Source organism: Pseudochaenichthys georgianus, chromosome 19 (assembly GCF_902827115.2).
Source record: "Pseudochaenichthys georgianus chromosome 19, fPseGeo1.2, whole genome shotgun sequence".
Lineage (NCBI taxonomy): Eukaryota > Metazoa > Chordata > Actinopteri > Perciformes > Channichthyidae > Pseudochaenichthys > Pseudochaenichthys georgianus.
In genome coordinates this window covers 16,077,249-16,092,172 of record NC_047521.1, presented here as the reverse complement: position 1 = coordinate 16,092,172, position 14,924 = coordinate 16,077,249, and the positions used below count along the sequence as shown (strand labels likewise).

General features: G+C 38.6%; 1 long non-coding RNA gene across 1 annotated transcript in view; it reads left to right on the top strand.

The window, feature by feature from the left end:
• LOC117465003 (uncharacterized) overlaps nt 1-14,199 on the top strand; it is a 64,339-nt gene extending 50,140 nt beyond the window's left edge. The window contains exons 3-4 of the long non-coding RNA XR_004554138.2: nt 3,858-3,937; nt 11,614-14,199. This is a non-coding gene — a long non-coding RNA (uncharacterized lncRNA). The remainder of the gene's footprint in view (nt 1-3,857; nt 3,938-11,613) is intronic.
• The last annotated feature ends 725 nt before the right edge of the window (nt 14,200-14,924 follow it).

The window sequence follows — 14,924 nt, the reverse complement described above, 5'->3', positions numbered from 1 at the left end:
ATGCTGTGGACAGATACTGCTGGCACACTGGCCCCTTCTGTTGGAACATTTCATTTTTCCACAAGGAAGCCATGAATGCTAAGGCTGAATCCAAATCCGTTTTTCCGCACTTTATCAGTGTGTGGCCCACCAAGTGGGGAGTTGGAGGTAATTCATTCAACTGAGACCCACCACCCTAATCCAATTTCCAGCCTCCCCCAGCAAGAGATAATTACAAGTATTAAAGCTGTTAGGACAGAGGGGGAAAGGGCCCTCTCTCTGAAACTCTGCTGCAGGCCCTGCAAATATCGACTGAGCGGGGGGATTTCTGCTGGGAGAACTCAAGCTAAGGTATTGTTCAAAACTAAGAAAGTGTGTTAACTAATGAGGCAAAAGGAATCTCAAGGTATAAAAGGAACCACATGTCATTACAGACCCCAGGACCTTTTTCCTCGTGCATCACTTAAGCCTGCACGAACACATTTCATGTTTAAGACAAGTGAGGGTAACTGCACAATCAGTATGCATATAATAGTCCTTGGAATGTCTCATTGTGTTAAACTCCATATGAACTTCATAATCAGATGTACAGCTCTTTACTATCACAATAGCTATTTGAGGAATACTCTAAACTCATGCTGTGGCACCCAACTAGCGTCCTTATATGGCTTTAAAACTACAAACACATATTCCTGTAGTTATTCATAATACCCTCTTGAGTTAAACAATTCTTACTTTTCAGTGCTTGTCCCAGCCTCAGCCCCTCCAACATTGCAGCCCTCTGCACAGTGGTAAACTACACCTTTGCATGTCTTTGAAGCCACAATGGGGGACTGAGGTTGGAGCAGCACAGAGGGTTTCTTTTTTTTCTCTCCGCCGCTTAAACTTTGACTCCTCAAGGAGCGGAAGCTGCAAAAAGCTCTAATTAACGGAAGCAGAGACGCTCCTGCGCTCTCCCATTCAGCGCTCCACAAAAGACAAACCTATGGAGCAGAACCAGGAATGGAATATTGAAGGAATGAATGGAAACGCACCCAAATAAGAGACCCGGCATCACCCCTGTCCACTCTCAGTCCCTGCTCTTTATTGTTTATCTTTGTTGAAGAGGGTCTGCCACAGGAGTCCTATTCTCTATCAATTACTGAAGATCAAAGAGGCATTGAGAAGAGGCATGCTGACGTGAAGAAACGTGTTAGTGAGTTTTTATATCACCTAAGATTTCTATATGTTTAGTTCCACACCAATAAGAACTACTTCCTCATTGTTCCACACATTTTTTAAATATATCAGCAAGGCTTCACAATCCTCTCAATGTGTTATTTCTATAGCAAAATAAACGTGTTTTACTCCGCATCTTCTCTCCATCAATTGCACATAACGATGAAAAAACAAAACAATGTTGTGAAAATCAACAACTTGCAATTATAAAAATACTTTTAGCCTCGACCTGCACCAAATATAAATCAGTTTTTCCTTGGCCAATTGCGAACTTTAAACCATTATTTGTCAAAAAATGTTTAAATATCCCTTTTTTAACTGAGAGGAGAAGCACAAACAATATGTAACAAAGAACGTACTCTTAGGAACTCTAACACACTATCTGTGGTGAATATTATAGGACCTGTTGTCTGCTATGCAGTAAAACTTAAGTGTTTCCGCCCAACAAGAGACATTACTTTTCTTTTTCACTTTGATGAACACTTTTCTATATTTAGGTTTAACTAATTCTAATTACTTGAGTTTAAAAAAGTCAACATTGTTTTCCTTAACTCACCTCTTAGGGACTCCCCACAGCTCCATGCATATCTTTACCAGCCGTTTTAGAGGGACATTAATCCAATTAATGGGACTCCAATCGGTCCTATCCCATTTCTATTTAGGTGTGTTCAGCCTCTAAGATGAGTCGGTTGGCCATGTTTGACTGTCGTGGTAATTTAAGTAATGAGCTCAAAATGTTTTGGCAACAGGTTCCATTGAAATAGACGATGGGGATGCGATGTTTTCCTCGACACAATGTTTCTCTGTCCTGGTTTTAATGGAAGAGTCTGCTACAATCAAGAGTTTTAGTTAATTGTTCTTAACTATAGATACTCGGCAGTCAGTAAAAAGATGTTGGGGAAATTTCAAAAATGCAATGCAAGGTTGTACACCCTTCAACAACACAGTATTTCAAAAATGATTTACATTGTAATTAAAAAGGCAGTGTGTCAAGATATCAAAGATACTCGGTAAATATAAAATGTAACCCTTTAATTTACTCTTGGAGTTACAATAAACTATACTTACTGTAGGAGGATGAATGGCTGCACATCACATCCAGGTGAAGATACTGCAGTAAACACAGCTCGCCATTTAAATATTGGGTTTGCAAACTATGAGTATCATTTAGAGTAACCATGGGTTAAGAGTGGTGTTTTCTGTATGTTGTTGCCAAAGGGACTGAAATGGCCCGACTGCTCGTGTTATTTGAAATACTGACAATCCCATTTTTCACCAAGTATGTTTACTATTGTTTGCAGGCTTTATTTCCTTGAAATATTACATATCCTCGGTGCAGGCAGCAAAGTGCCCAGGTCTTGTGTGAAGTTTTGAATGTCACAGGCATAGTGCTGTTTGGAAATGCAGTGTATTTTACTCAGCCCTCAATAATCTATTCTGTTCAGCCAGGCGGACACATTGACAAATGTTTCCAGCATTAGGTATTTACCTAGTGGAATGTAATGGATGTAAAGAGTTTGAAAATGCCTGGCGCACTAACAGCATGGGCAGTGGCAAGACTATCTAGACTGAGGGGAAAAACACACTTTTCAAAACCGAATCAATGGCTCTGAAGGATGGTACGTGTGTTTGGGTGTGTGCTTGTGTGTGTTTGTGCATGGTCATGTGCGGGCATGCATGTGTTTGTGTTTACCTCCCTTTGCATATATTTGTGCTCTAAAGCGAAGACTGGAAACTTACCATAAGTCACTCTAGACACAGTAATAGTTTCAGGAAAATCCATGCAGTGGAAATGTGAATATTTTCCCTGGCGCAAAGACAATGTGGAGGCATTAAGTGTCACAAAGTATTCCTGTCTGAAAGAATAAATGTGTGCCGCCGCCTAAGAGTTTAGTGGAGAGAAGTTATAGATAGAAATGCCGGCTTTTAAAATCTGACGCGACATGACACCAAAACCAGTGTATTGATTTGGATTGGATTGCATATAAATGATTCATAATTGTTACTGAAGGTCTCAATGCTGTTTTCAACAAGCTATACACTTGTGGTGGTGAAAAATCTACTTTACACTTTATTTACTGATTTTATTTTATGCTCATAATCCAGAGATTATTATATATATACAAAAACATTGTAAAATGTAAACCACCTCAGATCATTAAATCCCTGAATATTTTGTCTTTTGTGCTCAGACAATACTTAATGTCTATTACTGTAGCAAATATGAGCGCATATTTAAAAAAAATATTTCTCTTCTGGCAGTCTGAGTTCCTGATTCTTTCTTTGTTGTAGTGTCTGCAGAAACTTGGTTTCTAAAAGGAATTTGCTATAAAAACATCTGATTAAAGATTCAGTACTCAAAAGTAAGCATCTGTACTTAATAACATTTGACAACAACTTTTGGCGCTTGACATATATTTCAATGCAGTTATTAATTCTCTGGTATATAGGTGCGTTCGGTCTTCAGGAAAACATACTTTAACTTGGTAGATCTACGTCTCAGGCAGTTGAAGGGATGAGAGTCTCTGCTGGGACTGAGGTCGGGTTTGGGACAGTTTGAAGGGGCTGATCCCGGTTCAGCTTGGATTCCCCTCTCATCCTCTGTTGGCTGATCTTCTTTTTTTCTCTCTCTCTCTTGAAACAACTTTTCAACCCTATAGACGCCGGCCATCTCACTCATTACATGCACCGTGCGTCCAGTCAGACGTACAGGCGGGCCGGACACCTTCAGAAAAAAGGGGTAAGCTCATTTAAAGTACACAGATTTTAAAGGTCTACCATCGACTAACACTGTATTCATCTAAATAGTATTGTTATAACCTCTGTATGAACACATTAAATCAAAAGTCTTATTACCGTATATGAAAAGCTCTTTTCAGTGACTTTAGAATTGACTTTTTTGGGAATAATGAAAGTGGTAATGTGGAGAGAAAAATCAAACTTATGGTTAGGCTGAAGAAAAGACAGGTCTGACGCATCAGAAGTCCCATATATCTTTTTGAAATGGGATTTATAATCCAACCTACAACAGGAGGGCTGCTATGATGTGCAGTCAATATATGGGTGGCACACCCCATAAAGGCCTCGGCCTTCTTTCTGTGTTTGATTTATTGTCACAGCAGCTCAGCTCAGACGGACTCATGAAACCTTTGTCAGTCCACAAATGACACTGTTTATGGTTGTTTGAAAAATTGTTGCCATAATTGAACTACGTCTCTAATCTCTTTATATTTCTGCACCAACAAATGTGGTGTTAATGTACTTATACTGTATATACCACAATATAGAAAATGACTAAAGGATAGTACTGTAGTCAAAGAAGGTAATGCAGGAAAGTGCATTAATGGTATATTTGTTTTGAGAAAGGGAGATGTCTTTTGGCTTTCTGTTTAGGAAGTAATTAAATGAAAGAATTTCTGCTTTTTTTGATGCCAATGAAGTATTCAAACTATACATTGCAATGAGTGTAACAGATACTACTGAATGTAGTGTAGCCCATGGTGTTGAAGAGACGGACCCCCTTGTTTTATTTATTAACAATTATCCAAACATGGTTGGCTCACTTTCAAATGTTGGGGTTTTCTTTACTTACAATGTTTATTTATACATGAACATCCTCCTTTAGTCTTAAACGTAGATTTTTGGGCTTTTTTAAGTCTAGTGTTAAATAAGATTGCCACGTCGTAAGAATTAGTGGGGGTTTGTTTTCAACTCATCCTTATTTAGCAGATTTGGTTTACACGAGCTATTTCATTGCAGATCAATGGAAAATCTTATGAAATTGCATTTTCTTTTCAATTATTTATTTTCTGTAAATACCCGGTGATTTTTAGAACATCATTTCCTTTATTAACAGAAACAAACATGTCATCTTCTGTATACATCAACCTTGTAATTTGAGCTTAATGTTGCTCCAGACAAATGAAGTGCAAGTTAATGATTAAGCCGCGAATCTATCAGACTCTAGGTATGGGAAAGTTTTAGGGAGGTACAGCTTGGCTCGACCGACAGTCATTAAAACGTGCTGACAGCGATGGGAGAACAAGTTCCCACTTTGATCCGATGACAGACCTGAGCTCAGCCTAACGTCATCCTCCTGCCCTGCCTCCGCTCTCCCACATTTATTAACTCAGGTTCGGACCACAACGCCTTCCACTCAAAATCTGACACTTAAAATACTCATCTGAAAGGAATTATGGCATATAAGGAGCATAATCCACCAAGGGCGCACTTAAGAACTGTGTTGCTTTGTTTTTATTCCCATACACATTTGTTTGGTTAACAGATTAGTACATTTAAAAAAGGATTTGATTGGTTTTTTTATACATCTAATATATACCTCTTAATTGTTATAGAGTCATGATGCATTGAGATGTTTTTATTTAGTGTCTGACATCTAAAGATCACGCTCATTAATGTCTGTCTGCACAATGAATACCAACAGACACATATGCTTGGCAATCTCACAGTGATCTCTTCTTTTGCTCCTTTGTCAGGTTTAAATAAATACATCAAAAATATATAGATCAGATTTTGAGTATAAAGATATACTTCTAAATAATTTAATGAAATTATCTCTTGCCATTTCTTACCTTAGTAAGGTGTGACTTTGCTCACATTTTTTACCTCATCTGACAAAGACAAACGGGCAGAACAAGGAGGAAAGGAGTTTCATAAAACCTTTCGAGCAAACTTTATTTGTTGTTTTCAAAGGATGTATCAGTAGCTTGAATCGTGTCCTGGCTGGAGCGTCTTCAGTAGGTGACAGCGGTGTAAGTCAGCGGTAAGCAGCAGCAGCACCGGGGTAGAAATGAAGGTCTTCTGCTGCCCCCCAGGGGCTCACAGAGGAGATCACAGGCAGCCATGCAGCTCTCTCAGCTGAGGGGATACAGCTTAAACGTGTACACTCATGCTGGGGGAACAGATCCCAGAACAGTAGGGTGGACATTGTGCACTTTTATTTGAATATCATGCACAAAATAATATAATTACATTACATGCAATTTCCTTCCATATCCTTACGGTTTTAAGGACATACTATTTCATTGCACTGTGGTTGTTAGTATGCAAATCTTCTTTTTACATGTTATATTCCCTTTTCTCATATGTAACAATGAGAAATAATGCACATAATGCAATCATTTATCAGTGATTGTTTTCTGAAGCAGATTTTCAGAAAAGATTCATGAAAATAAATCAAATTGGTATTTAAAGGACAATTAGGACATACGTGTAGCTCCATAAAAAACAATCACAGCCTATATTACTGAGTAAATATGCTGTCCAGCTGCAGGAAATAAAGCCTAAACAAGAAACCATGTGTAAAGACATCTTATTGGATCGCAGTGCGGAGCCTCACTGTATAAAGATGAAACGCTGAAGTGCATTAGGACACAGAAATGCTCATAACATCTGTTTCCTTTGTGTTACAAAGGATATTGCTTTGTAGCAAGCGATATGTGCCATCAGTGACTGGTGGAATAATATTTGTGTTCGCCCCTCAAACAGACACACTGTCACAGAAGCACTTGTCTACATTTTGTAGTTGCTCGAGGAAAATAATTGCCTTATCTGCAACTGTCAAAATGATGAATGCCCTGGAGAGCACCGAGAATTGACTGATGGAATTGGGAGGAAATCTAATCCCTGATCTGAACACTTTGTATAATACATTAACCCCCTCTGGTACAATAGGCTGCACAGAAACAGATTTGTATAGACTTGTAGAAATAAATTCAACGGAGGCTGAAGGATCGATAAAAACATCAAGGAGTTATAGCGTCGTCTGCATCAAGTCAAGCAGAGCGTCAGGAAACATTAAGTGTATAGAGATGCACGCTGGAATTGAGTCAAAGGAAAGATGCAAAAACACAATGTGATGTAATGCAAACATTACATTATCTGCCACAAAGCAAACTATAAGGGATAAATATAAATAGACTCATTTATTAATTCAGAAAAGCAGTTGTGGTGTTACAGCAGCCACGTCACACGCATTTCCAAAACTAAAAGATTGAATAAGTAAAATAGGAGTTAACTCATTGAATATATAATGTACAATAAATGTGTCACTATATTGCTTTACTTACTGCATTTGAACGTTTAGTTTGATTTTTTTTTTAAGAACATGGAGCGGACATTTGATCAACAAATGTTCAAGAATGTATCGTTTTCATGTAGAGTTAAGGGAACATTTCTATTCTGGGACAGTCCTTTTTTTTTTTTTTAAACTAACATTGTTTTTAAATTCTTTCATCGCAGCATGGGTACAGTATGCACACTTCAACAACACATGTAGGAATGGGCAATAGAAATAAAATGATTATCTAATATAAAGATTTGTGCGTTATTTACAAATAAATATGTGTGAAATGTAAAGCCATTATTAAGATCCTTTGAGCATTCAAAACAAAACTTAAATTACATATCATATTATCAAGATTACATTTCAGTGAAAGACAACAAATAATCAAAGTAGCCGCCCCAAAAACAACATGTATTAGTACAAATTAATATTAAAGGGACATTTCATTTATAATCAAAGACCAATTTAAAAGGAAAAGCGTTTTTACAACGGTGCTTGAATGCAATCTTATCTTTAGCTAAACATTTGAATGACAATGATAAACAAATAATGGTTGGGTTAAGAATTGCTATAAATGAGCACAGTGGGATCTGCACAGGAGGATGATGGGAAATTATCTCGTGCTCTTCCTCTACCATCTACAAGCAGCAGTGGAAATCTGCCCAGATATGAAGGCATATCTCTCCTGATTAAAAACCATATTAACTTTTCATAACCTAATGTTCTCAAATGAAGTTTTCTAAAAACGAATACCTGCCAACGAGTTCTCCCTCCTTTTTGTCACACTTGGGTGGAATACATTATCCCCAATATTAGGAGAGAACATACCTGTCGCAGGTTAATGACCTCACACTTTCCACACCATTTCACTTAGCGGGCCATAGCCAGGAAAAGCTAAACGCTTCACTCCCAGTTCACTAAATTATGAATTAGCCAAAAGGTGAGGCGATTAAAGATTCAACAATTTGCGTTTCAACCAATAGGTGGTCTCCCCTTTGAGCTCAAGTAGAGATATATTCAACCATTAGCTGAAAGTGTTCTTGATATCCATTACGGAGGGCATAAATATTGGAAGAGCAGCACAAATAATCCAGAAATAACCAATCAAAATGTTTGCGACCCCAGAGAGAAATCACTATCTGTAGTATAAAAAGAAATCAACACCACAATCTTCATTTATATACATTAATTAATAAATAATACATTGGAAAGCATTGAAAAAGGGGGATTTTTAAATGATATCGTCTAACCCTAGATTAATTTTGATACATAGTATTTATAACAACATTAACAACCACTTTTTTAACAGCTTAGCTTGAATTTTCACAAAACTAGTTCGAAACTTGGGTTTTTCTAACCATGATTTTAACGCTCACAGTTGCCTCGGAGCGTCACACTTCTTGAGCCTTACCCGCACCGTAACGAGCGCTGACAGGTCACATGGTACAAACTGTGATGTCTGAATAATTCGAACAAATGCTAAATCATTGCAAAGCAGCCAGAGAGATCAGCGACGTGAAAGTGAAGTGTTTGCGCTTCCCCAAGGCTCAGTGGCATCTGTTCTACATGTGTGCAGCCACAACATCCATGTTTCACCAATTAATTGTGCTTGTATTAGAGTAAATATTTGACTTTGAAGCGCTTATGCGTTAATTGGGGGTCCCTTTCTGCAAAGAAACTAATGCGATAATATTACAAAGCACATGTCAGTCAATTATTGGCAAATCCTTTTATAATCTACTTTAATACCAATGATTCCAAACGTGTGGCCTACATTTCGGCTTCTTGACAAAAAAAGCGTTTGTCCTGAGAACAAATCAGTCGAATAAGACAGACTGGCGACTCCTTAATTCTGTAAATTGGAGGGTTGTGAGTCCAATTACGCTCTGTTGGTTCAGCTCGAGGCCACCAGGGAGAGCTGTGCTTGTTTCAGAGTCACTGGAACGAACCACCCCAATGGCATCAGCCCTGCCATAGGGAAAGTTAACACAAATTCCTACTGCACTTTTAAGCGTCTTTGTTGACATATGAGCATAGTGAAATAAGTATTTAGTTACAATAATAATGGCGAAGTTATGACTATCCCCAAGATATCATTATGAGGGGATACACATTCTGATCCTTCTTTTCCTTCCTCCAATCATGATTGCTTATGTATTTTCCCAATTTTGGATTTCTCTCTTTTTAATGGCCAGGGAATTATGTACATGAAACCTCCGCAGGATGTGAGGCTGTAGGGGTCTGTTGCTTCTACTGGCCATTAACTGGGGATTAGTGCTGGTGGGGCACACATCCCTTTTGAAGAGGTAATTCCTCACACTTCCTTGCCATAGAAAATCAGGAAGCAATCATAGTAGAAACTATGCAGATGGTCCAAACAGAGAATCCCGTGACCAATTTCTCTCAAAAAAGTCACAATTAAGAATTGGAGTAAGTAGCCGCTGCCATTGTGAAAACTTAGCACATCAGAACATGTTAGGGGCAACGATGCTTAAATCATAAGGGGGGAAAAGTCTTACAGTGAGATCACACATTTTTTTTCTTTTTTTTCTCTTATGGTAAACTGTTTTTACAAGCGTGTGTAACCCAGCACAGTCACATCGCAGTACCCCATATATCTGTCAACACAATATATCCGAGCATGTGCGGGGCTGTTAGACTATAAAAGTTGTTGGAGGGCAGATCATCAAGCTGTCTCGTAGGGAGGCTCGGAGAAGTTAAGAATATGTGTTAGTGGCAGTGACGACTGGGCATGAATCATTGTACTTGGCTGGAAAGAAAGAAAGGGAAAGTTATTAATGCTGTATGTTGGAGCACACTGACCTCTACAGGAACAAACCATTACTAGACTAATTATCTACATTAGGAGATTCTGCTCACATTAAAAACCGAAAAATACATGTATGTGTTTTAATGTTCCCAAATTCCTTACAGTGTACAAGTAAACACATGTGTAAAAGTGTTTACTGTACAGCTGCAGGTTTTACACGTTTCCCTTCCGTTATATTTTATTTTATGGTGGTCTCTCTGGTAAATTGTTAGCATGTTGTCTGGGCTGATCGTACTGTGTTGTATATAGCACCGGGATTTGTTCACTCTTTCAGAGCTGTTTCTGTATTTTAAATGCATGACTTTGAAAAACCAGAGGCCATTTGGCTTTTTACTTGCAAAGCTAAATTGAAGGTTGGAGATATCTCTTGTATTTAAAGTTTGCACTTAAACTGGGAGTTTTAGGGGCTGTAGTTGTTCTGCGGGTCTCACAGTGGGTGTTTACTCCAGTAAGTTTGACGTCAAAACACAAACATGTGAATTATCTCTTTTATAAGGTGCAATTCCGCCTTTACAGAGTGTTCTTTGGTTTCTCCCACTGAGGAGTCTAACAAGAGGAGTCAGTTGGCGCACATAATGTGTGCTTTCTCTTTGTTTCCATCAAGCCAAATTAAAAATACTAGCTTCAAATCAGCAGTAAAACAGGAATGTAAAACAAAAGTGCATCAGTCTTTGTATTTTCTGGTTTTAACTCAGCTGTGTGCTTCCCTAAAACTGAAACCTAATGCTAATTTAGTTGATTATAAAACAGATGTAACAAACATGACCATTATCAAAATGTCAGAATTGTGTTAAATGTTTATAGAGCCAAACATATACAAAGTTGTATTAGTTGTGTTATTGGTAACTTGTTTTAATCCAGAAACCAGCACATATGTTGTTTTTCTATGCCCATATATACTGTTTATAATATAGTGTTATATGAAATAATATCTAGGAGAGTTTCAAAACAGCAAAATCTTTGCACTAAATACAAAATGATATATAGGCTTTGGGTGAAATGCACCAAATCTATCCACAATTGGTCAATGTATTAGTATGTATCAAGATACTGCATGGTTTTTGGTAAGTTATAGATACATAGTTTTCCTAATCACAATAAACTGAGTGGAAATGTAACAATACAATTGTGATCTTTAAATATTTTTTACTCAATATATGGAATATTTCACATCAGTTAAATTTCACTTAGAATGTTCTTGTTACATCGAAAAACCATAACAATGTGTAATGAATTATCCTCAAGCCACAGTTTATACTAATATTGCACCTCATCTGCCCTAATTATGCTCCTAGATGTACTGATTTTGTGTAAATACAGTACGATAGTCCAAGAGTACCCCTTATTATAGTAATTCTATCCAACACCTAACTTCCCTGTAAATTAGAGAGCATTAATCATCTGTTGGACCAGCCCCTTTGCCGATGTGAAACTACAACAGTAAAGGTTTTAGGTCAGTATATAATTGACTTGTTGTGTTATCTTCCTTTTACCCCAACAGCTATCTGCTACGTGACCCAGCTGGAGGGGCCCCGGCGCCACAGTCGCTGCTCCCTCCACTCCAAGCTGCTGCCATCGGATTATCGGCCGCTGGGTTACACGTCAGTCGGCCGGAGATTTGATTAGCAGCATCCGTGAAAGAGAAAAGTCAAGGGGGAACATGGGAACTAACAGAGAGCAACCGGTCATTTACAAGGCATGCGAGAGGCCCCCCTCGCCTGCGGGTGCTGACTGGCACTTTTTGTGGATATTGCGTTATGGGGTTTAACCATACCTTTCTGAATGAACTGCATTTATTAATGTCACAATTAATCCTATCTGAAATTCCAAAAGAGCAGAATTTGGCAATACAGTGCAGTGCATTTCAAACTAACCTTAATTAGTTGAATGAAAAACTCATATAAATGTGACTTTTATCTCTTCAGATCAACTGTACCAGAGTCCCAAATGCTACATACCAGAAACTACTGTAGGTGTTCAACTCCTGCCCTTGGAAAAGTAAAGAGAGGGGCTTCCTCCCCCTGCGGAGGGGCCTCTTAGCCGCACAAAGTATCAAGGTGGGTGAAAGAGGAGAAAGCAGAGTAGAGGCAGCTGTAGCTCAGGTGGTAGAGTGAGCTAGCCATTTTGCTTTGATAAGCTTCTTTTGTGTCTTTGAGCAAGAAACTAAACCACACATTGCTCCAGATGAGTATGTATGCATGGGTGGGAAAGTTGTAATTCAGTTAGGATAAAAGTCTAAAGAATGTAATGTAAAATGTAGAACAGTGCGGTCAGGCTGTGTTGACATACATACAGTCCTTTATTATTATAGTATAATCCTTTTTTGTTGAACCCCGAATGAACCTGGCAGCTATTTAATCAAACATGTCCCTAAGTGTTTACAGTATGTCTAAATATCATTGTGAGTCTTGAGAAGAGGAGCGCTCCAAGTCCATTACTGCTGCTCATCCGTCATCAGGCATTAATGAAGGGTCTCGGCCTTACCACCTGTTCTGCATACTGTAGTGCCACGCAGATGTTTTTGTACCTGCACGGGCCGCTGCTCTGAGGCCAGCGGTTGTTGTCCTGTGTGGTATGTGCTGTTTGCCCTGCTGTTAATGATAATATACAGTAAGTCTTCTCTGTTCCTTGTTTAAAAGTATGCACACCTGAATCTGTCCTTACCAAGACATCCAGGTGCACGGCAACAACAACAAAAAGCTTTTACTTTGCCTTTCCAGAGCAGTACGGGCGTAGAAAGATATAGCATGGCAATATTCTCTCTTTTTCAACCGTCAAGGGCATTGCCTTTTTGGTTTGTTTGTTGGGTTGTTTGTCTGTCTTTCAGCAGCATTGTGTAAAACTACCGGCCAAATTTAACTTGGTGGTTGGGTGTATTATGCACCAAGGAAAAACCCTTTATAAACCGTTATATTGAACTAGCAAGGCCTTGAATTAGCACTCTCTTAACTGTCCTTCTATATATTTAATATTTTTGCTTTTATATGTAACAAATTCTATAAAAGAAAGTATGTAAATAATGTTGCTATAAACCAGCTGGAATGGATAAATGCCCCTTTGGGACTGGACCTCATTTGTTATAAGAGTCTTGCAATGAGAGAAGATAAAACGTTCACTTTGAATGCATTGCCTCTTTGTATAACATGTTCTTCTTCAAAAGGAATTTTACTAATCATTTATCAGCAACCACCAGCCATATAAGACCTCAGCCCTCTGCGGCAGAAATAGAACAGCTTTGTGTACAACACACGTCGAGGCAAAGATATGAAATGCCCCCTCCCTCCTGCCCAAATCAAAGAGTAAGAGACCACTGTGGCTTGTTTTCTGTTGTGTTGACTCATCAAAGTTTCTCCATAGGGAGTAATTCTATTGAATGTACTGCTATTTAAATGAAATGGAAGTTAATTGTGGTATCATTACACTTGACAAATAACCATCAGATGCATAGTTTGTTCTTCTATGAATTACACACTGGCCAGCTGTAGCATGGCACATTGGACAAGAGTGGGTTTAGTTATTTTAGCACTGGTTGGTGGTCATATGTCGACATAAGCATATCATTAATACAACCCATGGCTCTATTTTTGTCAAAAATGACCACAGTACAATAAATATAAAGCAATCAATTGAATGTTTGCTATGGCGATTCCAAATTCTGAATCCCACGACAGGACACCGCAGTCTGTAATTATTGTTCAACTTGTACTCAAAATAAACTGACTGCGTTCCTCGGTTACTGGTGCATAATGCGCCTTGAGTAACACACATGACTCTTTGTTTCTGCAGCCTCTCCTCCAGGAAAAAATACAGAAAGGTGGGAATAAAAGCCCACCATTTGGATGTTTTTTCAAACGTCTGCGGCTCAGTTTCTCCACCATCGTTTCCTACATGTAAATATGGATTCTCGCTGTCTGCTTCTGGGGATTTTTCTGGTCTCCTGTACAAACATATTTCGTCATGTCTGTCTGATCCTGTCATTTGTGGTAAACATGCAGCATCACATGTTTGGTGCTCACATGGCATCATGGCGTCAAAAAGGAGACGTCCTGTCATTACACTGTTGAGGTCAGAGATGAATCTATAATTGGTAAATGCATCAGTGCCACTTCTTAGGGGAGATGCAGATGTTTTGGATTGATGCTTAATGTTTCCCATTAGCCCCTCCTGCTCCTTCTGCCTCTTTTTATCCCTAAACTGTAATGCCTGTTTTATTTTGAATAATAGTGGCACTAGAACGGCACTTACTCTGTATTTGGAGGAAAGCCAGCAGAGTGGGACAAATGGAGCAACCATTCAGTAGTTCTAAAAATGTTTAAAGACCTCTTAGCTCTGGCTTGGGGCTGACACAAAAGGAGGTATTGATGTGAGGGAAGACTGAAGCCTTGTGTTTTGCCCACCAGAACTGGCTGAGGGAACAGCTCTTTCACAAAACTTAATTGAAAATGCAAACGGTGGCACATCTTGAACTCAGGAAACCTACAGTAGGCCTTGTTATGCCAGCTATGCACAATCAATTTAAGAAAGGATTCTGTTCTGTGTGTGATATTTAAGAACAATTTGAAGTATGCAAAATACAAATTATTTGTGTTTTAGTCAGATTTTTTGCAGTGCTCAGTGTTTTTATATACAGCATGCTACAATGTACATGTCCCTACACACTGTTGTTATGTAACAGGGGCATGATTTTTAGGGCTCTGGTCAGCTTCTCTGAGGCCTAAAGAAACAAAGAAAATAAATGTAGAACAATGTAAATGTGTGTCTGTCTGGCATGGCAGACATTCATTATGTGTCTTTGAATAGTCTCAGTCAGGA